The sequence below is a fragment of the Pleurodeles waltl genome, chromosome 5 (assembly GCF_031143425.1).
Source record: "Pleurodeles waltl isolate 20211129_DDA chromosome 5, aPleWal1.hap1.20221129, whole genome shotgun sequence".
Taxonomy (NCBI): Eukaryota; Metazoa; Chordata; class Amphibia; order Caudata; family Salamandridae; genus Pleurodeles; species Pleurodeles waltl.
Window position 1 is genome coordinate 75,715,276 of NC_090444.1, and position 24,726 is coordinate 75,740,001.

The 24,726-nt window shown below is 48.4% G+C and overlaps 1 long non-coding RNA gene across 1 annotated transcript in view; it reads left to right on the plus strand.

Annotated features, from left to right (window-relative positions):
- The window catches only part of LOC138297213 (uncharacterized), a 72,028-nt gene extending 59,662 nt beyond the window's left edge, over positions 1 to 12,366 (plus strand). The window contains exon 3 of the long non-coding RNA XR_011203936.1: positions 12,158 to 12,366. This is a non-coding gene — a long non-coding RNA (uncharacterized lncRNA). The remainder of the gene's footprint in view (positions 1 to 12,157) is intronic.
- The last annotated feature ends 12,360 nt before the right edge of the window (positions 12,367 to 24,726 follow it).

The window sequence follows — 24,726 nt, forward strand, 5'->3', positions numbered from 1 at the left end:
TGAAAATGACAGTGCACAACCATATCACTTTTTAGCAATATATTTTTTTAAACTGAGATCTTTATCAAGAATTAACAAATTTCTGCCCCCACCCTGATGACAATGATATTAGTGAACTAAGAGGCAAGCCAGGGTTCATGTGTAGCCTAATGTGGGCTATATTTGTAATATGCATGAAGCAAACGTTTGGCCTATTAAATCAAAAAGGGTTTTTTGTACAGCAGAAATGCTGAACTTTCATATTTGAAGGTGCTCTCATATACGATAATGAAAAAATGACAGCTAAATAAAATATTGCCTAGGATCACACAACTTAACAACAGTGTGAGGGTCAAGTATATTACAGATAGGTCAAGTAGATTCGGTCTAATCGCTCTGCAGGCCGGGTAAGATATTTATGAATTTTTGATGTATGTGAAGGTTTGCAGGCTCATGTCAACAGATCTCAAGATGCGACCCCTGCGTTGGCATGAAGAGTTATGTTACTGGACCTCTGCCAGTCAGTAGGGTCTGCTTCCTGCACACGTTTATCAGACACTACTGCCAGGTAGGCCCAGGTCCATAAAAATGAGAATTTTGCCCCTTTGCACCATCAGGACTTACTCCTTTGAAATTGGTCTGCAAACACACCACCGGAGATGGTATTGCTTGGGTATCGATTCTAAGGTTAGGTGTCTGCGGCTAGCATGATCCTCACAACACCGAATATAACATTTCCCAGCTTTAATAACAAACTTTACATTTTACTAACTGCTTCTCTGCCAGGCCTTTCCCCCTCAGGTGCCAGGCGTTTTCTTGGCTATTCGGGGCAGTTCGTGCTTAGGCTTTCATTACTTTTTGGCCACATAAGCTACCCATGCCAAATGTGCGTTTTTTTTTTTTTTTAAACGTATTTATTTTTATTTATATTTTTTGCCAACTTCATAGGGATTCGAGAGGTACCCATAGTTTGTGGGTTCCCCTGGAGGAGAACAAGAATTTATCCCAGACGACTCGGAGAGGCATCGGTCGACAGCACCATCGGCTTCAGTGGGGCCTATTCACCCAAGGTCTGATTCGGACCCTTTTTCCTATGGGGAGGAATTGGATGGATCCCTGGACCATTATGAATACCAGGATGACCATGCTGTGGACTGGGAACAGGATTTGGGCGAAGCCAGTGGTCTGGATACTTCTGACACTGGCATGCTATCTCCTCCTACTGTGGCTACGGCGGAGGGAGCAACTTACAGTATGGTGGTCAGTAGGGCAGCTGAGGTCCTCAGCCTTGAGCTACCTACTGTGGAAGTCAGGTCTAATCTCCTGACTGAGGTGCTTCAGCCTGGGGCTTCTACTTCAGAACCCCTTCTCTCATTCAATGAGGCCCTCACCGATGTCCTTTTGGGTACATGGTCCAAACCCAACACAGGGGCTCCTGTGAACAGGACTATTGCTAGCCGCCATTGGCCTGCACCGACCGACCCAAAATTCCTGTCCCAACACCCCACTCCTGAGAGTCGTGTTATCCAGGCTTCCACTTCTTCAGGCACATTCCCTTCCGTACCCCAGGATAGTGAATCCAAAAGGCTGGAACAATTTGCCAAGAAGTTGTTTTCTTCCTGCAGCCTCGCACTGCGGTCTGTGAACACTGCATGTTTTTTGTGACGTTATACCCACTCCCTGTGGGTTACAGTTGCGCAAGTCCTGCCGCAGATACCGGAGGAGGCCCGTGCTATCGTCTCCCAAGCAGTGAAAGATGGGAGAGATGCAGAAAAGTTTGCTATCCGTTGTGGGCGGGATACGACAGACTTTCTGGGCAGATCGGTTGCAACAGTGGTCTTATGGCACCATGCCTGGTTACGCACTTGTGGCTTCTCGGGGGATGTCAAACAGTCACTCATGGACATGCCCTTTGATGGCACCCGTCTCTTTGGAGACAAAGCGGACTCTGCCTTGGAGAGATTCAATGATTCCCAGTCTACGGCCCGGTCCCTCGGTCTTTCCTCTGCCACTCGCCCACCGCATTTAGCTTTTCATCCATTTCGTGGAACACGGAAGGGGCACCCTGTCATGTCCTCAACCCAGCCACCGTGCCACGCACGCTGGGTAGCCTATGCATGGCCGAGGTCGCGGAATTCCACGTGGCTGTGAGACAGGGAACCTTAGGTCTGTCCATTCCACCTCTGCCCTCCCTGCCCCCCCCCTGCTGCAGTCTCCAAACCCTCCTAGTCCGTCCCGTCACTCCTACCCAGTTGGGGGCAGGATCCGCCATCACCTGCCCTACTGGGAACTTATCACCACTGATGGGTGGGTTTTGCAGATCATTCGGAAGGGCTACTCCTCCCCACCCTCCTTTCGAATCTGCAGCACCACACATGCCACCATCCTTCCATCATCTTCCGGAGGATCATTTTGTGCTTCTCCACCAGGAAGTCATGGCTCTTGGCCAAGGGAGCTATAGAAAGAGTCCCTGTGCCAGAAGTGGGTCGTGGTTGTTATTCCTGCTACTTTCTTATACCAACGAAGGACAAGGGCTTACATCCAATCCTAGACTTTCGGGTCCTGAACTACTTCCTCAAGAAGGAGAAATTAAAAATGGTCACCCTGGCTCCGGTTCTGTCTGCCTTAGACCCATGAGACTGGATGGTAGCGTTGGACTTGCAGGACGCTTATTTTCACATCCCCATCCTGCCTGCCCACAGACGTTACCTATGATTCATGGTAGGTCACGAGCACTTTCAGTTTACCATGCTCCTTTTCGGCCTTACCAGCGCCCCTCTGGTGTTCACAAAAATGATGGCGGTGGTTGCAGCTCATCTGTGCAGGTTAGGGGTCTCAGTTTTCCCCTACCTCAATGACTGGCTGTTGAAGGCGCCTTCTCCCCAGACAGTCGTCTCTCACCTTCAGACTATGGCGAACCTCCTGCACAAGCTGGGGTTCACTATAAACGTGCCAAAGTCACACCTGACTCCCTCTCAGACGCTCACTTTCATTGGAGCTGTTCTGGATACAGTGCAATTTCTCGCTTATTCTCCAGACAAGCGAGTCCAAGACCTTCAGGCTATGATTCAGATCTTTCTTTCAGCCTCGGTCTTGGGTTTCGGTGAGTGTGAGCCTGCTGGGCCTCATGGCCTCCTGTCTCCTGCTAGTAAACATGCCAGATGGCATATGCGCACTCTGCAGTGGGACCTAAAGTTCCAGTGGGCGCAGCATCAGGGAAATCGCTCAGACATGGTCCAGATCTCGGAGGGGACTGCGAAAGACCTGCAGTGGTGGCTTTAGAATCCAAATTGTGTCAACAGCAGATCCCTCTCCCTTCCCCAACCAGATCTCTCTATAGTGACAGATGCGTCACTTGTGGGTTGGTGTGGCCACATGGGAGAAGCAGAAATCAGAGGCCTCTGGTTTCCGGCGGAGTCGGGGCTCCACATAAAAATGCTGGAGCTCCGGGCTCCGGGCAATCAGGCTTAGGTCAAAAGCATTCCTTCCCTCTCTCAAAGGGAAAGTGGTGCAGGTGTTCACAGACAACACTACCGCCATGTGGTACTCCAACAAACAACGCGGGGTAGGGTCCTGGACCATTTGTCAGGAAACACTACGCCTCTGGACATGGCTGGAATATCAGGGCATTACGCTGATGGTTGAACATCTGGCAGGCTCTCAACGCCAGAGCAGACAAACTCAGCCGCCGACGCACAGTCGATCACGAATGGCGTCTCTATCCGGAGGTGACGCAAGGTCTCAAGTGGGGAGAGCCTTGGTTAGATCTGTTTGCCTCCGCAGAGAACACGCAATGTCAGCTGTTTTGCACGTTGGAATTTTCGAAGACGGCACTCGCTCGGAGACGCTTTTCATCTCGAGTGGAGCTCCAGCCTCCTGTACGCCTTCCCGTCTAGCCCTCTTCTACCCAGAGTTCTCAAGAAAATCAAGTACGACCGGGCCCAAGTTATCTTGGTGGCTCCGGACTGGGCTTGAAGAGTGTGGTATCCAGAGCTATTGAGCATGTCCATCTATCCTCCACTCAGACTGCCTCTTCGGGCGGATCTTCTGTAACAGCAGCAGGGGACGGTTCTCCACCGGCACCTGTCCAACCTCCACCTTCATACGTGGAGATTGAGCTGCAACAGTTGAATGCATTTGCCCTTCCACCCAAAGTCTGCAATGTTTCTTGGCAGCCAGGCATCCATCGACTAAAACTGTATATGCCTGTCGTTGGAATAAATCTTGTGGCATGGTGTACCAACAAATCTGTTGATCACATTTGTGCCCCTCTGTCAGAGGTTCTTCTGTTCATTATTTAGCCCAGCAGGGCTCTGCTTTGGGCACCCTTAAAGGTTACCTGATCAGCCCTCACTCTTTAAATCTCCTATTGTCAGTAGGTTCTTAAAAGGGCTCACCCACTTATTATCTCCCACTCCATTTATTATGCTTCAGTGGGATCTTAATCTTGTACTTAGTCATTTAATGTGTACCCCCTTTGAGCCAATGCATAATTGTCCCTTGCGGATCCTCGCATTCAAACTGTCTTTCTTTGTCGCTATCACCTCTGCTTGCAGGGTGAGTGAGCTCCAGGTGCTTTCTTCAATGCCTCCAAACTTGTCTGTACACCCTGACAAAGTGGTGTTACGCATTAGAGCTTCATTCCTTCCTAAGGTATTTACACCATTTTATGTAGGCCAGTCCATCACTTTGCCTACCTTCTACACACTCCCACACCCTTCCCATGAGAAGGGGAGAGACTCCACTGTCTGGACCCAAAAAGAGTGTTGGTGTTCTACCTCCATTGTACTAAAGATTTCCAGGTGGACAATCAACTCTTTGGCTATGTGGGTGCTAAGAAAGGGAAGGCGGTGCAAAAGCATATCATCTCTCGATGGGTGCTTCTTTGCATCAAAATGTGCTACACTTTGGCTAAAAAGCAACCTCCTGAAGGCTTGCGTGCTCATTCCACCAGAGAAACTGCGGCTTCCACTGCGTTAGCACGCGGAGTTCCTGTCCTGGATATCTGTCGGGCAGCTACATGGGCATCCCTGCACACGTTTGATAAGCATTACTGCCTGGATAGTCAGGTCCGTCGAGGCAGCTACTTTGGTCGTTCAGTCCTGCAAGACTTTCTAGTATGATCTTTGTTCGCAGCCCACCACATAGGGTGGCATTGCTTGGGTATCAATTCTAAGGTAAGGAATCTGCAACTAGAAGTCTCTATCAGATGTACAGGTTAGTTACCTTCGGTATTTGAAATATCTGGTAGAGACACATTCTAGTTGCAGCTTCCTTACCGCCCACCCATCCTCCCCGCTTTGCGAAATTATTTCTAGGGACAGGTGTTCCCCCTTTCAGGTCCTTAGCTCTGTCGCACCAATCTCAGTGTTCTTAGCGGCTCTGCGCTCTGGCGTGGAAAGTCGTTAAAAGAAACTGACATCACTGCGCGAGGGCGGCGTCCATGTACTACTCCCGACGTCATCAAGGCATCAGCCGATGCCTGCGGAGTCGAACAACGCCACCTACAGACGCCCAAGGGTATTGCTAGAAGAAAAATCTCCGGATACAGTCTAACGCCTGGGGGGAAATTCTTAGGTAAGGAATCTGCAACTAGAATATGTCTCTACCAGATATTTCGTTACCAAAGGTAAGTAATTTGTACTTTAGGCCATTTGGGAGCTTGCATAAGGGGTTGCACCCCTTATCAGTATAAAGGTTTAAAAAAAAAACAAAAAAAAAAACATGGTTTCTAGTGGCTTCTGCACCCAACCCCCTGCCAAAAGGGGCAGATCGGCCTAATTAATAAAGGTCAATCTGCCCCCGGGGGGGGGCAGAAATGGTCTTTTAAAAAAATTGCTTGAGGGGGGGAACAACCCTTGCCTAAGGGGTCTCTCCTGTTCTCAATATAAATAAAAACATCCCTGGTGCCTAATGGCTTCTGCCCTCCCTGGGGGCAGATCGGCCTATTTCTGATGGATACAACTACCTGTGGATTCCTCACCTAATGAATACTCCCATTGCGCCAGCATTCGACGGAAATCTTCTTCCTAGCTTCTGCACGTCGACGAGGACGTCACAGTTGCCCACGCGACGCCGTCTGACGTCATACAGGCAATAAGAGGTCCTCGCGGACGTCAGTTCACTTTTTTCCGTGCCATTCAAAACAGTTATCTTCGAGGGAGCTACTGTTGCTGTTCGACAGTTACAGTGTGTTTTTTGGATCTATTTTTTCTTTGAGATTACAATGTCGCAAAGAAAGTCAGGATTCAAGCCCTGCCGTGAGTGTGGGGGCAAAATGTCGGTAATGGACCCACATTCTGACTGTTTGTGGTGTCTTAGTTCCGATCATGATGTTGACAAGTGCGATTCTTGTCAACATATGAATCCTAAGGCCCTGAAAGAGCGCGAGGCTAAGCTTTTTCTGGCAAAGTCGAAAAGGAAGGCAAAGAGACATCATCAAAAATCCTCGTCACCGAAGTCTCATCGGCGTCATCGGGACTCCCGGCGTCATCGAGAATCACGGCGCCGGTCGAGTAAAGAGAGGTCTCGGTCGAGGTCACCATCAACTCAACGTCGGAAGACTTGGGAGGTCAGTCCCACTGTCACTCCCCATCCATCAACGCCGTTGCCTTCTCCAGCCTCACCGACTTCGCCTGGGTCGTCGGGCCAACCACCTTCAGTGTTTGAGGTTCCGCAGCCTCAAATGTTTTCTCCGTCGTTGCAGACGTCGAGACCGGCGTCGGTGTCACCTTCGAACCAGGCACCCCAGTACCCGGATTTCCCGGCCCCTGGAGCTGATAGTACCGCATTTTTAAATGCAATGTTTTCCATCTTCCAGCAGATGGCTCCAGGTGGTGGACCGGCTGGTCCTTCGGGCCCTTTGGCCTTCAACATGGGTGCTCCGGCTCCGCTTCGACCGGCACCCTTTATGCCCTTTCTCCCCCTGGGGAACGTGGGCTCGGCGCCGGTATCGGCTCCGGTGGCTCCTGAGACTTCGGCTCCGGCGGCTTCGATGTTTCAACCAGTGGCGCCGTCTAGACCTCCTGTGACTCCGAAGCAGTCTTCTCTCCATCCGACTCCTCGTTCGGCGCCGAAGGGACCTATGGCGCCTGTAGATCCGGCGTCGGACGGATCCGAGGACCGGCGTCGTTCTTCGACATCCGCTGACGCCATTTCGACGCCGAGGATAGAGGAGAGGCTGCACTCGAGGAGGCTTGCTCTCCGCCTCCTTGAAGAGCAGGAGTACCAGAGACAAAACCTGGAGGAAGGAGAGATTGAGGACTCTCGTGAGGGTCTCCATGGGCTGGACACTGCTATTGGCCTAGATACTTCCCCCGAGTGGGACTTGTCATCTCCTGGGGAGTATACAGAAGAGGCGGCCACTTTCCATTCTGTTATCAGGAAGGCAGCTAGCTTCTTGGATCTTCCTTTGCCGGTAACTGAAGCCAAGCAGAATTTGTTGACAGAGGTGTTGCACCCGGCATCTACATCGGCAGAACCACTTTTGCCGTTCAATGAGGCGCTGCTGGACCCTGTTTTGGAAGTCTGGAAGAAGCCAGGGTCTTCTTCAACTGTCAATAGATCTGTGGCTAGGAGGTATCGGGCTGCACCGGCTGACCCTGGTTTTCTTACCAGACATCCAACACCTGAAAGCTTGGTGGTCCAGGCTTCCTGCTCGGCAAGGTCTGCTCCTGGCTCTTTTCCATCTGTGCCCTCGGATAGCGACTCCAAGAAGATGGACATGGCATCCAAAAAGGTGTTCTCTTCATGTAGCATGGCATTGAAGTCCACCAATGCTACATGTATTTTAGGAAGGTACATTTATGCCCTGATGGACGAGATTGCATCAACGCATACGGAGGTCCCACAGGGGCTGTTAAATCTAGTATTGGACGCTCAGGCAGCTGCAACTCAGGTTATCCAATCTGGGTTGGATACAACTGACTCGGTTGCTAGGGCAATGGGCACTGCTGTAGTTACGAGGAGGCAGGCTTGGCTTCGTAACTCAGGATTTTCCTCGGATGTGCAGTCGACCCTACTGGACCTTCCTTTTGATGGGGACAAGCTCTTTGGTGCCAAGGCGGATTCGGCCTTAGAGAGGTTCAAGGAGAGCAGGGCCACGGCCAAGTCGCTGGACTTGCAAGCCACTTCTTCCGCCTCCTCCAGATTTGTTCAGGAGGTTTTCGAGGATTTGGTAGTGGCTCCTCCTCCTCCTCCTTTCGAGGGAAATTCCAGCAGCCTACCTCTGCTCTCTCCTATAGATCTTTTAGAGGGAGGGGTAGGGTCCGTACCAGGGGAGCCTCTCAGCAGCACTCTGCCTCTTCCTCTTCCTCTGGAGGGGTGCAGCAGGGGAAGCAGCCTTAGGCTTCCACCAATTCCCACTCACTCCACTCCTGTAGGGGGGAGGTTACTGAATTTTCTCCACAAGTGGGAGGTCATAACTTCAGACTCCTGGGTTACCAGCATTGTGAGAAAAGGCTACACCCTTCCCTTTCGGGAGTTTCCGCCCCCATCCCGCCCCACCCATCTTATTGTTCAGAAGAACACCTCCTGTTGTTGGAACAGGAGGTTCAAGTCCTCCTTTCAAAGGGCGCGGTGGAGTCTGTTCCAGAGCAGGAAAGGGGTCAAGGTTGTTATTCGAGGTACTTCCTGATTCCCAAGAAGGATGGTCGGTTGAGACCGATCCTGGACCTAAGGATCTTGAATTGGTTCCTCAAACAGGAAAAGTTCAAGATGCTGACCCTAGCTCAGGTGCTTTTGGCGCTGAACAATGGAGATTGGATGGTGTCTGTCGACTTGCAGGATGCTTACTTTCATATCCCGAAACTCAAGTCGCACAGGAAGTATCTCCGTTTTGTGGTGGGGTCGCAGCACTATCAGTTTGCGGTCCTCCCGTTTGGTCTTACTTCAGCACCTCGAGTCTTCACGAAGGTGATGTCGGTGGTTGCGGCAGAGCTCAGAATGAAGGGGATAGCAGTATTTCCTTATCTAGACGACTGGTCGATCAAAGCCAGGTCTCCGTAGCTCGTGTTGCATCACCTGCAGTCGACAACCCAGTTGTTGTTCGACCTGAGCTTTTCGGTGAACGTGCCCAAATCTCACCTAGAGCCCTGTCAGCGCCTCCTGTTCATAGGGGCAGTACTGGATACAACATTGAACCGAGCCTTTCCTCCGCCTCAGCGGATTCAGGACATTCAGGCATTGGTTCCAATGTTTCAAAGTGGAGCGGTCAGTCCAGTCCTCAAGGTCCCACGTCTGCTCGGTCTGTTTGCTTCTTGCATACTGTTGGTCACGCATGCTCGCTGGCACATGAGGGCTCTTCAGTGGTGCCTCCGAAGGCACTGGTCTCAACACAAAGGGGATCTCGAAGGCTCGGTGAGAATCTCCAGAGATGCTGCCATGGATTTGAAATGGTGGATTGCGGACGGCAATCTTTCCAGAGGAAGGCCGTTCTCGCAAGCTCCGCCTGTGGCCACAGTAATAACGGATGCTTCCACTCTAGGGTGGGGAGCTCATCTGGGGGACCTGGAGATCAAGAGACTTTGGTCTCCAGTAGAACAGGTGTTTCATATCAATCTGTTGGAGTTACCGGCTGTACGTCTGGCTCTCAAGGCCTTCCTCCCATCCCTTCGTGGTCAGTCGGTTCAGGTCCTGACGGACAACACTACCGCGATGTGGTATATAAACAAACAGGGAGGGGTAGGGTCGTACCTTCTCTGCAGAGAAGCTCTACGGCTATGGTCCTGGGCAAAGGACCATCAGATTTACTTGGTAGCAAATCATCTGGCCGGAGTCTTGAACGTACGTACGGTCAATCTCAGTTGCCATTTCTCGGCCGATCACGAGTGGCGTCTCCATCCAGATCAAGTCCGGTTAATCTTCCAGATGTGGGGGTTTCCTGGGATAGATCTGTTTGCCACCCGGGAGAACTCGCACTGCCCGTTATTCTGCAGCCTCCAGTATCCGGTACAAGGAGCTTTTGGGGATGCGTTTCAGATGACCTGGTGCGACCAGTTGCTTTACGCGTTTCCCCCCCATACCCTTGATTCCTCGTGTGTTGAGGAAAATTCGCCAAGACAGGGCTCAAGTCATCTTAATTGCTCCGGATTGGCCAAGGAGGGTGTGGTACTCGGACCTTCTCCAACTCTCACTGTGCCCTCAGCTCCGTCTCCCTCTCAGGGCAGACCTCCTCTCGCAGTCGCAGGGGCAGGTTTTACACCCCCACCTCCAGAGCCTGCACCTTCATGCCTGGAGATTGAACGGGGCAACCTGAGTTCTTTCTCTCTCCCGCCTGATGTAGTGGATGTTATCTTATCGGCCAGGCGACACTCCACTAAATCTATCTACGCTAATAGGTGGTCTAAATTTGTGGTTTGGTGTGGAGAGAGGCAGATTGATCCCTTACGTGCTCATTTGTCAGATGTTTTATCTTTTGCTTTGTCTTTAGCACAGAGGGGTTGTGCAGTGGCTACTGTTAAGGGTTACTTGTCAGCCTTTCTTTGTCTTCCAGACCAGCCTTCTTTATTTAAATCCCCAATAGTACTTAGATTCTTGAAGGGCCTTATGAATAAATTCCCTTCAACTCCTTTCATTATGCCTCAATGGGATTTGACCTTGGTTCTAACTTTCCTTATGGGGTCCCCTTTTGAGCCTATGCATTCTTGCCCCATAAGTTTATTGGTTCTTAAAATGGTTTTCCTGGTTGCAATTACCTCTGCAAGGAGAGTGAGTGAGTTGCAGGCTCTATCGGTAAAACCCCCTTATACATCTTTTTATGGGGATAAGGTGGTGTTGAGGACCAAGGCTGCTTTCCTTCAGAAGGTTGTTTCACCCTTTCATTTGGCCCAGACAATTACTCTATCCAGGTTTTATCCTCCGCCTCATCCGTCAAAGGAAGAAGAGAGACTACACCGCTTGGACCCAAAGAGGGCGCTAAGCTTTTATATAGACAGGACAAATGATTTCAGGCTGGAGGATCAGCTTTTCATCGGATACGTGGGAAAGAGGAGAGGAAAGGCAGTCCACAAGGGAACACTCTCCAGGTGGGTTGTTCTTTGCATTAAAATGTGTTACTCTTTAGCAAAGAAGGATCCTCCTCATGGTATAAGAGCTCATTCCACCAGAGCTAAGTCGGCCTCTTCGGCCTTGGCTAGGGGTGTTCCTGTGGTCGACATCTGCAAGGCTGCAACTTGGTCATCCCTTCATACTTTTGCGAAGCATTACTGCTTGGACTCTGAGGTCAGAAGGGATGGCCATTTTGCACGGTCAGTGCTGCAGGATTTCTTGGTTTGACCATTCAGGCACCCACCACCGAGTGCGGTACTGCTTTGGGACTCTATTCATTAGGTGAGGAATCCACAGGTAGTTGTATCCATCAGAAGAACGAGTTACTTACCTTCGGTAGCGACTTTTCTGGTGGATACATTAGCTACCTGTGGATTCCTCACGGTCCCACCTTCCTCCCCGTTGCCTTTTTGGTCTAACCAAGTAATTCTTGAGTGTGCTCCTCTTGGTTTTGAGGATTTGTATATATTATGTATATATGTTTATATGTATATATATATATATATAGTTCATATATTTATTTACTTGTTTTAAAAAAAAAAATGGTAGGTTGAATTCTCAGAATGATGTGTTTGTTAGGAATATCATTAAATATTACTATTGTTCTTTCATCTCAATGGCCTATTATTCTCAGGCACGTAAAAAATGTTGGTACTGACGTCGGCACGTCGGCAAGGACCTCTTATTGCCTGTGATGTCAGACGGCGTCGCGTGGGCAACTGTGACGTCCTCGTCGACGTGCAGAAGCTAGGAAGAAGATTTCCGTCGAATGCTGGCGCAATGGGAGTATTCATTAGGTGAGGAATCCACAGGTAGCTAATGTATCCACCAGAAAAGTCACTACCGAAGGTAAGTAACTCGTTCTTTAATAGCATTATGTCCATGGCAGTGAAGGGGTTAAGGACATGAAGACAACACCCGCTTTAGCAAGAGGTTTCTGTTGACCCGGTGACAAAGTTGATGCAGGATACATTTGGGACTTTCCTATGGTAGTAGTATGACTATTTTGCCATTATCATGCTTTTGAATACTGTATTTGAGATTTAAGGTGACATTGCTATTTGTGTGCCCTCCACTTGAACGTCATATTGGTTCTGCATGGAATAGTTACAAGGTGTATTTTCTCTTCTAGGGAATGACTGCTCCAAACGGGAGTGAACAAGAAGGAACTGACCGTTTTTATCTCACGAAGAAAGAGGGGACATAAACATGGACTATGTTATGAATTTAGAGTTTGATAGGTTATGTGGAATACCCCTTCCCTAAGATTTCTGTGAAATAAAGTTTTTTTTCTAATTGTAAAGGCTGCTGATTAATAAAATGGACAAAGGAAATGCATAATCCATGGCTCCGGTCTTGAGATTGAATCATAGTTCATAATTTCAATAATTATCAAAAGTAAATGTGCTTTGCTAATGTGTCCCTCATTAGTGCTGACCTACCATTAGTATTTTTTTGTGAAAGCTAACTACCCAACTGCATCTCCAATAACTTTTTTTAACCAGTTTTAAATGTCATTTTTTCAAGATTGTGATATTGAAAATGCTATCTATGAAAGTTACATTATCATTAGTAAAATCCGCAATCCAGCTACATCGTCATTAATAAAATAGTTTCACATCAGTATCAGCAGGAGTCCTTGGTTCAGTCCTTAAACAGCAACATTTGAAAAAACAAGTCATGTGTCGATGTTAACTCACATTCTGCCATTACCATAAGTGCTATTCAATCTTCCTATCTCAAGCAAGTACTGCAAACATTGAAAATCAACAGTTACATCCATGAAGCTATAATGGCCACTAGGAAGCTATTCAGGGACATCAAAGGGTGTAACAGAAGGGTGTTGTCACTCACCCATGGACAGGCTGGAAGGGGTTATGATGGAGGTGTGGGAATGTGGGTAAAAGGGGACAGGGGAGGAGGGGGTTATGTCCCTGCCAGGGTAGGTTTAAGTGACTGGCCACCAACTCTTGTATGTGTGCAAGTCAAGTAATAGTGCTTCCCATTCCACATTTCTGGGGTATTTGCATAGTCCTCATATTTCTTGCCTCCTGAGCTCCTCTCCCTGTCCCCACTTCAGTATTGCCGCACACCAGTGGGCTATATCTAACAATACCTGGGCTTTCCAGTGCATGGCAATTAGTCTGCATGCTATCAGCAATGCTTGGTTTATAAACCGGTTAGCAGCTTTATCTGTTTTTGAGCACCTGAACAATCCCAACAGTGTGACTTACATTGTGAACACATCCAGTCACCTCTCAGCAAGTTGGACACGGACACCCATAAGGTTACAGACTGATCAACTCCAGAATACGTGCATCGTGTCAGCACCTGCATGTTGGCATCTCGGGCAAACAGAGGAGGACCCAAACATTTAGGACAGAGTTGCAGGAGTGAGGTAAGCTATATGAAATATATTATGCAGGATCTACTGAACTTGGTATTCTGCATCATCCTGGGGTATGTAAGTACTGTTTCCAGTATTTCCTTGTCGACTCGCCACCTAAGCCCCACTCCCTAAGGACTACATTTAACAGGTTGTGTGCGGTGTATGCTAGTGCACAAACAAACCAGGTGACAAGTCTACAGCCTCAACCCATTATATACAGTGTGTGTATGAGAGGGTGCTTATGGGGTTGCCATGGAGACAAAGATGGCAGCCGTAGAGTAACTTTGCTCCAGGACCTGAATGCCGCAATCAACATTAATCCTCCCATCACACACACACACACACACACACACAGACAGAGAGACACAGACAGACAGACAGACAGACAGACACAGTGCTGCATCAGACTGTCGACTGGCCAGAACCAACCTTGCATACCATACCGGGGCATGCCCGACAGAGGGGGAGGGTGTAGGGAGCTGGCTACTACAAAGACCAAAGCTGACACTAGCAGACTTTTACCCCGCGGAACATGATTGGAGTCATCCTGCATACAGTGATCCAGCAACGTATTGGCGCGGTAGACTGGGAGCACACCATGGGTAAACCGAAATCACCAAAACCTCACCCCCGTCCACCCTATCCCACACTCCATCATGGGGAGGAGCCTTGACACGGGGCAAAGACCTCCAGCTCTCCACAGGACTTGGGTGAAAAACAGGCCACCATCCTACTTACCAATAAATCCTCTTGCTCATCAGTCAGAAGCACACATAAAGGAGATATGTGTGGAATTTGGTCTCCTTCAAAAGGACCTGCGAAAACTGGCTTCCCGGTTCACCAACACAGAACGTAATATCACAGAGATGGTACCACAGCTGAAGACCCAAAAACAGACCACCCAAGACCTTCTGGACAAAGTGCACTTGTTAGGTACATCCTGAGTCATGCCAGGCTAACGCCACGTGAAGCATGCCAATGGAACTCGTGACCCTGCCATTAGCAGACTACCGGTAAAAACCAAAGACCACGGGCCAGCCCATCCACTTCTTTCTTCAACACTGTAGGCGGCTTTTTAATCAGTCTGCTCCACCCTATTAACGAGGGCTTCCTGAGGCACCGTACTGCAGTATCTCTCAGATTGCCAGCCTAACTCTAGCAAATACACAGCTCGAATCCACTCATAAGGGGACAAACCTGGATAACTGCTGGTGTGGTGGTCCCCTACTAGAACAGAAATCACCCTGCCTACAGGCTGGATATTACAATTGCAATCTGCCATTCTTCAGTATGTATCACTCTGACCTACACAGCTAACTGGCCACCCCTATAATATCTGTCGCCTATTCAATGTAATAGACCAGGCATCCCCACTATATACTAGATCAGCCTAATAGTCTGTATTGATTGACTCTTATGGAGCACCTGTTTGCGACCCTATCATCCTTCGTTCTAGGTCCATGCCTCCTAGCTTACAACAAACTACTAAACATAAACACCTCTTCAAGGGTCCAAGTGGGCTGCCTAATATTGCCCCCCTTTCCTGTTGGTCGTGGTTAAACAGGGTTGTCCCATCTCCCCAATCCTGTTCTCCATATCCATGTAGCCAATGGCGCACTGCCTCAGTTGGAAGATCCCCGTTTGTCGGGGGGGATACAGCTGGATGGAGGAACTTAGTGTTCCTTTACGCAAATTATGTTCTACTTTACATCCGAGACATGAAAATCGACACCTCCTGTTCGACATCTGCCTTTCAGGACTTCGAAGCGGTGACTGGGCTCCAAGTTAACTGGGGAAAATTCTATACTTTCTTGTTCCGAGGTGAAACCCCACACCGCCAGCATTGCCCCTACACCCTTAGCTTGGAAGTCCACAGCCTTCCGTTACCTGGGGTTCCACTTCACCACTTGCAGGAAGACAAATTTGAGGGCAACTCTGTCAGCAGATCCCCAGAGCCCTCACCGGCAAGATTGCATTCTCAAAGATGATAATCCTTCCCCAATTGCAGTATTTTGTCAACGTACCAGCCTTTCCACCATACAACTTCTGTGATCTAGAACATTTGATGGGGGATACAATCTGGAATGATGGGTTGACAGTGGTTCAGGGAGGTGTGAGGGGACCCATGTTTCGAGTCTTACTACCTGGTGGCACAGCTTGATTGAGTGGCTCGATAGCTGGTGGGCAAAAACACATTCAAGATCACCACTGATGATGCCCTGCTCCTTTCCTGGATGGTTGCCGTGGAAATGTCTAACCAGAAACTTTCGCCTAACAAACAAACCAGATTGCTCCATATGCCCCTAACATTGCAATACAGGGCCTCACCAGCGTGCTGGGCTCATTGACAAGAGAGCAGCTACCAGACTGGCAGGCACACTCATTTGACACAGTGGAAGACCTCTTCCGGGACGGCCAGCTTTTGACCAGGACTATGCCATCTCCCAGGACAATTCATCACACACTGATGCCTGCTGCCTCAATGGACTCCCTATGGTAAATCCTTACAGAAAAAACAAGACACAAAGGGCCATATTTATACTTTTTGACGCAAAACTGCGCTAACGCAGTTTTGCGCCAAAAAAATTAGTGCCGGCTAACGCCATTCTGAAGCGCCATGCGGGCGCCGTATTTATTGAATGGCGTTAGCCGGTGTTAGCCGACCGGCGCTGCCAGGTGTGCGTGAAAAAAAACTACGTACACCAGGCAGCGCCGGTGTAGGGAAAAATGGCGTTTGGGCGTCCCAAAATGGGGCAAGTCAGGCTGAGGCAAAAAAATCGTCTTAACCCGATTTGCGCCATTTTTTTTGGGCGCCCAGACGCCATTAACATGACTCCTGTCTTAGCAAAGACAGGAGTCATGCCCCCTTGCCCAATGGCCATGCCCAGGTGACTTATGTCCCCTGGGCATGGTCATTGGGCATAGTGGCATGTAGGGGGGCACAAATCAGGCCCCCCTATGCCACAAAAAAAATTAAAAAAAATACTTACCACAACTTACCTTTTCTTCCCTGGGATGGGTCCCTCCATCCTTGGGTGTCCTCCTGGGGTGGGCAAGGGTGGCAGGGGGTGTCCCTGGGGGCAGGGGAGGGCACCTCGGGGCTCATTCTGAGCCCACAGGTCCCTTAACGCCTGCCCTGACCCAGGCGTTAAAAAGAGGCGCAAATGCAGGGTTTTTTGCCCCGCCCACTCCCGGGCGTCATTTTTGCCCGGGAGTATAAATACCACGCACATGCCTGGGAGTCATTTTTTAAGACGGGAACGCCTACCTTGCATCTCATTAACGCAAGGAAGGTGTTCACGCCAAAAAATGACGCTGACTCCATGAACTTTGGCGCTAGACGCGTCTAACGCCAAAGTATAAATATGGAGTTAGTTTTGCGTTGAATTTGCGTCGAAAAAAACGACGCAAATTCGGCGCAAACGGAGTATAAATATGCCCCAAAGTTGTTTGTACAATATATCAAATGGTACACGGGTGACATCTTATCATTTGGCTTTGTAAAGCCATTGGAACACATTGACACACCCCTGATGCAACTTAGGCAGTTCTGTACGGAGAACCACAGGAGGCATTTTCATGATCATGAATGTGCCAGGGCCCTGGAATCACATAAGATGGTAACACATAAAGCATGCTAAAAGAATAACCAATAAGTGCTTCTACATAGGGGCTACATCAACCCCTTCCCCCCCCATAACAGAATATTCCTAGTGGCACACCTCACCTGCCTGAGATGCTGTTTCCCAGTGGTGCACCTTCAACACATGCTCTAGTCCTGCTACACATTGGCACACTTTTGGGACAAGCTGCATAGCACTTTGGCCACAGTCCCATAACTTAATGCACTGAAAACATGGGAGGCCACCGCACTAGGATTATTCCCATTGATGGAACCAACACAAAGTATAAGCCAAATTTGCTAAGCTGGCCCTCATATTGGCCAAATGCCTCCTCTCTTTGTATTGAAAGGCCCCGTAACCGCGTCGCAGGCCCATGGCAATTGGCAGTGTCCTGCTAGGATGAGGCAGATAGGCTTGCACTACACTGGTAGGAGGCCGGCTGTATCAGACGGTGCCCCATCGCAGCTGCATGGGATGTGATGTTGCTACAATATAAGGCCCTTACAACAGGTGCTTCCCCTTGAGAAACCCGTAACTCACTAAACCACAGCCTTACCCAATGACAAAGTGGAACCTTACCCATGCCAACGGGAGGCCCCATATTGATGAAGGCATCACGATTTCATCAGTTTACCCACACAACACCTCTCAATTCCCCAGTCAGATGAGAACTTCTCTTGCAATGCCCCTATGCAGGTGTACACATCACAAAGGAGAACCGCCAGCTTTCTCCTCAATCCACCCATCCCCTCCTGTTAAAGCAACCTCTCATGTAACTACCCTTTATGTGCTCACTGTCACCAGGCGCTTCATACAATTAAGAGGCCTGAAGGACAACCGACACACGGCCAAAGTTTGCCTTTCTGCTCCCAATTAGAGAGTTCAGCTCTTTTCCAAATAATTATTTCTGTTTATTTCCCAACACAGCACTTATTACATACAGCGTAACTCCGAGTGCTCCTGAATTCATTGACCAGCAGCCTTCCACCATAGTTAGCCGCCCTCAAATTGCAATTCGTACCAGGCAATTTCCACTGCCCCAGCCAGACAGCCCTCACAATGCAGTGCACATGATCCCCAAGCTGGAGTACGGCCACCCTCGAGTGACGTTCCCATGCACACGAGATTGCAAGGTACCTACATAGCTAATAGCTATGTATTGCATGATGTAATTCACTGCCAAATTTCCTTTTCCACTGTATAAACTATGTGTAATGTATTGTTTGTCGCTCTACTGGCATATTGTCTGGGATGGCCCAGAGTATTTCTACGGTGGCCCAGCAAGCGCCCGTATGCCAAGAAATGACATGCTGGAAGGGCATGTTCCTCCTGTAAGCATTTATAAGAAAATAATGTACCCTCCTGATACAAAGCAACTAGTGTACTTATGCCTGCCTCTACCAGGCCCTCGTGCCCACGCTACCAAACATTTTGCTGAATGAGGTTATGTAGCTCAGTGGTACCTCAAGCAAAGAATCTGTGTGATGTATCGCAAGCTCTGATTAAAACTCTCATGTGATCAGCAATAATCCATTAGCATCATGTGAAAGCCTGTCCTGGGGAAGGAAGATCCGCTAGACCACAAAGTGTGCTCGGGCTGCTGTGGGAGATTCAAGTTCTTCTGTGTGATGGCCTGACAAACAACTTGCCGACCAATGCACCTGGGCCGCCAACTAGTAATGTTCGAAATCTGGAGCACCAAATACCCCTTAGTCTAGTGACAACTGTAGTTTACAGAATGCAATGTGGCATCTCCCCTTGTTTTGAATGAAACTCCTTATGGCCAAGTGTAATGGATGGGATGTGCCTCTGGGTGACACAGACCAGGAGGTTATAGGAAAAGTAAAGTAGCAGAGGGAGCATTACCATCTTAGATAGGGACACTCTACCTTGCAAAGTGCTCCAAAAAGCCATGTGGGTTGCTATGCTTCTTATAAGGTTGCCATCTATTAGATACTTTGTCTCGTGATAGATGTTTATGCCAAGGTATCAAAACGTGCGGGCTCCTAACACAAAGGATTGGAATCCACAATGAAATGCTGCTGGCGACAGTTCGGGTGCAGCATAAACAGGCATGATTTGGCACTGGTCACCCCCAGGCCAGAAGCAACATGAAACTCCAGGGGTATGTCTTGGATATCAGCTATGCCCTCCTGTATGTTTGGGATGTAGAATAATGCATCATCTGCATATAACAAGACTACATGGATCCCCCCAGACAATGGGATACTCCATGAACGCCCCTGCTGTTGGAGCCTCAGGGATAAGGGCTCATAGCGAGGCCAAAGAGCAGAGGGGACAGCGGACAGACTTGCCACATTCCTCTGCTCACTCAGAAACAGTGGAAGATACACTGGCCAATATTCACCCGCACTGTGCGTTCAATGTATATGCGTAAAATTAACGCATCTAGTCATCCCTTGATGCCAAAAGTAGTCATGGTAAAAAACGGGCAATTTCAATCCACTATATCAAATGCTTCATGCAAGTCCAGCACCAAGCATGCAGCAAATGGCCACTGGACCAGAGGAAGCTTCATTACCCTGTGCAGAAGGTGTATATTTAAAGTTGTGGTGGACCTACCTGTGTGCACCAGATGTGGCATGTGTTCACACAGCCTGCCCGCTATAACCTTGTTCAGGATTTTATAATCAGACCTCAACATAGAATGTGGGCATTACGAGGCAAGCTCCATGGGGTCTTTCACAGGCTTGGAAAAGGATACTAAGATTTGCAGAGGGTGGGCAGAAGTCAACCGTCCGTTTGGAACTCTTGTTAAGGTTTGAGGAGTTTCAGGGCTAAAAGGTGCTTGTAGGCTTTGTAGAATTAGATTTGGAATCCATACCCAGTGTTTTATGAGTTGCTGTGCCCCTCATGACACCGTCTCTTTCTCTCATGAAAGGGGTGCGTTAAGATCTTCCCTATCTAGTGGACGACGGACTACTAAGTTGACAGACGCAAGAAAGTGACATATTGCAACCTGACTGTCCATAATAGAGGGTCATATGCGGTCTGATAATGCATAGTAAATGCCTTGTGAATCTGACTGATTTGTGACAATTGCTGGTGAATCCCTGATTATCGTGATCTGTGTGGGCAGGTTCATGCTGCGCAGGAGCCAGGACAATAAACATCTGCATACTGCTTCGCTTGGTACGCACGGATGTCGAGGTGTTGTAGTTGTTCACTCATTTGAGCATGTCTATGCAGTGCCTTAATCATTGCACCCGGCATTGTACAGTCAGCTTGGGCCGTAGTTTGCAGTGCACCCAGGGATGTCTAAATGCAGGACATGTCACTGTGTGGGCCTGCCTTCACCCCTACAGCCGCATGGATGCAGTGACCTCTGAGGATAACTTTCATCGCTTCCCAGTCAATTACCTTGGACACAGATGTTCCCCAGTTGTCGAGTAGGCTATGGGAGAGTGTCTCTGCTGTTCTGTCACAGAATACCTGATCGCCAAGCATGGTGGGCTGTAAATGCCTAGTGCGAACCTGTGACTATGACACACCCCACTAAAACTGGAGGGATTAAGGTTGGAATAGGTCTTCCACCAGATATTCTGCCCTTGAAGCCAATAGCCTAGTAGCTGTGACACAGAGTATCCAATCGAATCGGATACGCAAAGCATGTGGGGGGGGAGCGGGAGAATTATAGGAACATTCCCTAGAGTCTGAGTTCAGCAATCTCCATCAGTCCAACAAAGTCCAGTGTTGAAGCCTACACCGGGGAGTATGGGAGTTGTAGGTGGGATCAATCACGCTGTGGGTCAACTACACACCTAAAGTCAATGATACAGGGGATGTGGGCCCATTTAGTGAATATGGAGAACAGACGTGAGACGTAGGCCTGCTATGTTGAATGGAGGGCCCTAAATCCTTCCTAACAAGACCATCCTCCCATCTAGTTGCCCCTCGACCAGCATGGGACCGCCCTTCAGGTCAATTTTGATTATTGTGAGCCTGAAGAGAACACCTGGTCTAAGCAAGATTATGGCTCTGCAAGCAAAGCCAGACTATGTGGTACAAAACATTTCCTTCTACAGCATTTTTTTAAAACGGGAACCCTCCCCGACCATTATATGAGTCTTTTATAGCAGTGCAATTTGAACACCCCATCACCTAAGATACTGCTGAACCGCATGTCTGTTACGTGTGGAGCCCATATCATGGACATTCTACCTAATTATGCTAAGTTTAGACATGTCAGTATCCTAAGTGGGGAGGGTGTGGGCTCTGTAGCGGATCATAAGCCACATCATCACAGTTATCACATGTCAGTATCCTAAGTGGGGAGGGTGTGGGCTCTGTAGCGGATCATAAGCCACATCATCACAGTTATACAAAACTGTAAAAAAAAAAATCCCTACCGTGGACAACCCTCAAACATTATGATCACCTAAACAGTAAAAAAAAAAAAAGGCCTATGGATGAAAAGGTCCTACATGTTACCAGCATGCATCATGTTTGGCCGGGTGCTAGGCAAGGGGGGTAGCCAGGCTGTCTTCAGTTTCCACAGTGTGTAAGCAGTCTGCAGTTCTACTCTCTCTGGGTCAGTTGGGACGACCTGTTACTACAATCTGATGAATACAGATTACTTCACCTGAGGTTCTTGTTGTGATATAAGCTCCTCTGCTGTTTCCCTTGTCAGCTCCTGCAGGGTTGCTGAGGCCATGCTTTGACATCGGCTATGCCATCGTCTGAACAGTAAACAAGAGGTGAATGCAGTCTGCCCACAATGTAACCTCCAACCTCAAGTCTGGGCCTGTCCCTCCTTTGCCTGTTCTGGGGTAGATGCCCCTTTGAATCCAGCACCACCATGTTTGCGCGCCCAGTGCTTCTGGCGATGTGATGTTTGTGCCTCATGTTGTCGGCATGGCAGTGAAGGGAAAGCGGATGTCTCAACCCAGTCCCAGGCATCCATGGGCTTGGTAAAGCAGTAACTTTTAATTCAAACCATGGCCTTCAGTTTAACTTGAAAAAGGAGGGAATAGTGGAGGTCAGCCTGCCTCAATCTGCACGTCACCCCCAAAAAGGGAGCCCTGCGGCACTGCACTGATATAATCCGGGAAGAGGAATACTGGCATTTTTGTAACGGAATGGCTTTGCTGTTCCAGCTGAGAGCCTGTGCACACCACTTGACCAGCAGCAATGTCAGCCCCTGCTGCACTCTACACTCAGTAATATATGTTGTAAGACCCGAATTACCCCACGTAGCAGAGGGGGACAGGCAGTCCCAGTGCTGCACTGGCAAATACTCAAGTGTGGTCACTATAGGCCCAGGGGAAAAAATGGGTGGTAGCCCACACCCACTTTCAGTCTGCACTCCTTCGTGAAGCCCGCAGTGGGGTTGTTCGTCGAAGTTCAGGCCCACTGGGTCGCCGGGATTCTCAGTAACTGGTATCAACCAAAGTCTGTTCACTGATGTGTGGTGCAACCTCCTATGCTACTGCAGTTCTATGTAAGATGCTATCTAAGGTCGCCTATGCCCTGAACTCACCCGTTATCAGGCCTTGCTGTGGCCAAGAGTTTTGTGGTGGCGGGTGGGTCGCAAAAGGGAAGCAGCCTGCTTGGTCAGTTAGCATGACACCAGCACACTCTGATCCCCAAACATTCCAATTCCTGCTTGGGGGTCAACAGCGGATTTGTCAATAATCCCCCACAATATTTATTTAATCCCCCGTCAATTTTTTACCAGCAGAAAAAAGATGTGGAGGGGTATATGGTGGAGAGGTAAGCCAGTGTATAATACCATTGAAAAATGATCATATAAGCTATTTTACAGTGGGATAAGCTTTCTTAAGTTTTAGGTATGTCTCGCCAAAGGGGTTCCAGTTGCTTAGACAAAATGCCATCTGCAGTGGTAGTCTGCCTGAAAGTTTGAAATGTGTGGGTTTGAAGAGGTTTAGAGTGTTGAATGGTCCGGTATGTATTGGAGATTAGTCTTTTAGACCCGTCATATACGCTCACTAATTTTTCAAGTCAGTATAGGATATGGTAGCCCCAGAATAATTGGAGGGGTGCAATGCCCAATGATGCAGCTGGCAGTACTGAGGCCTTGTTTTTTCAGGGAGAGAGTAATAAGCCTTACACTGTTCAAATGACTTAATGGAGGCTCCCGCAAAGAGGTCTGTTAACTTCCTACACTCCTCTGCCTCCAAGCTAGTAAATAATGGAGGCAGTAGCACAAGAGTGAAATCCGGGTTGCGTGCAATTGGAGTGTTAGAGGAGGGGAAGGTAGTAAGCCCTCACCTGATTCCCAACCTGTCTCATATGTCAAGTACCGTCCTAATGGGGGGTAGCTATGTAGGTGCTGAACAATGAAACGTGCTTGGGTAGCCAGGCTAGAACCCAGAGGGGCCAGCAGTCCACTGACAGATCCATGTGGAACCAGTGTTGCGGCCAACTGGCCTGCGTCCAAGGTGGCAGTGTGGGAGTTAGGTTAATACCCCAATATCTTATTGTGTTAAGAGCCCATTGGATCTACTAGGGCTTGCATATCAGGGAGGTCCTTCTTGGGTATAGTTAAATTGAGCAGTATTCCATGTAGGGGCGTGAGCATGGATCCAGCCCCCCTCCATATACGCAAGACTCCATGTTCTCATAATTTACTCAATGATGGGTTGGCCACTAATTAAACCGGGCCCTTAGTTGAGTAAAATAAGTCCAGTGCAGAGTTTCTTAGCAACATAAAAAACTCCAGTTGTCTGCACATAGGATTCATTCTGCAATCTCATTTTGCACTTATCAGATACCATCTGTGACAGATGATTAGCCCTATAATAAAAACACATTTTAGGAGACGCAGGCCTTCTGCCACTGTATGATCCTACAGTTTAGTCCTCCGGGTCCTAGGTTTAGTCGACCCCCAATACGAATTGTTTTATCATTCTTTCAACACTCGTCAATAAAGATTTAGCAATTGTAAGCCACAGCATACCATGGACATAACTAAACCTTGATGAAAAGGTAATTTTTATAATCCTTCCATGACTTATTCTTTCCGGGGGGGAGGGGGGCGGTCTTGATTTCTCTTTGCCATGGTCTAGCAACAGGGCATCAAAAACTCTGCCTAGACCTTTTCTGCCAGAGCATCCATGTAATGTTAGGTAATAGGACGTTTGAGTATTGCAGATTTAGAATTTCAGAGGGCTCACACAATAAGGCTCTGTAATGTACCCTGGCACCGAAGAACAAAATAGCCATCTGACATGACATCATCATGTCGGAAATATTTTACAGATTGCCCAAAAAAGTGAGGCCTATTAATATAGGATGGACATAATATGTATATCTCCACGGACTTTCAAATTGGTTAGCTTCGACTGTAACCTGGCAATATCTGTACACCAATCAGGCAGTTGACCATAGACATGATATATTTCATCTATACTTTTATTAGTGTTATCTACATGTTGATGAATAAAAATCAGTTCTAATATGAAATATTTTACATTGGGTGCCATGTCTAGTAGAGTGGTGTTAAAGGTTGAGATCTTCATATATAATTAACTTCCTTAAGAATCGTGGCAAGTGTGTCTGTTTCTGCCCTTGAAAACAGTGGACCACCTTCAGCCATATTTCCAACACCTGTATTGACGTATGAAAGTTTACGGTTAGCCTCTAATCTGACATGTATATTTTTCTCCACAACAAGTTAAACTCTGATTTAACTTAAAAAGAGAACAA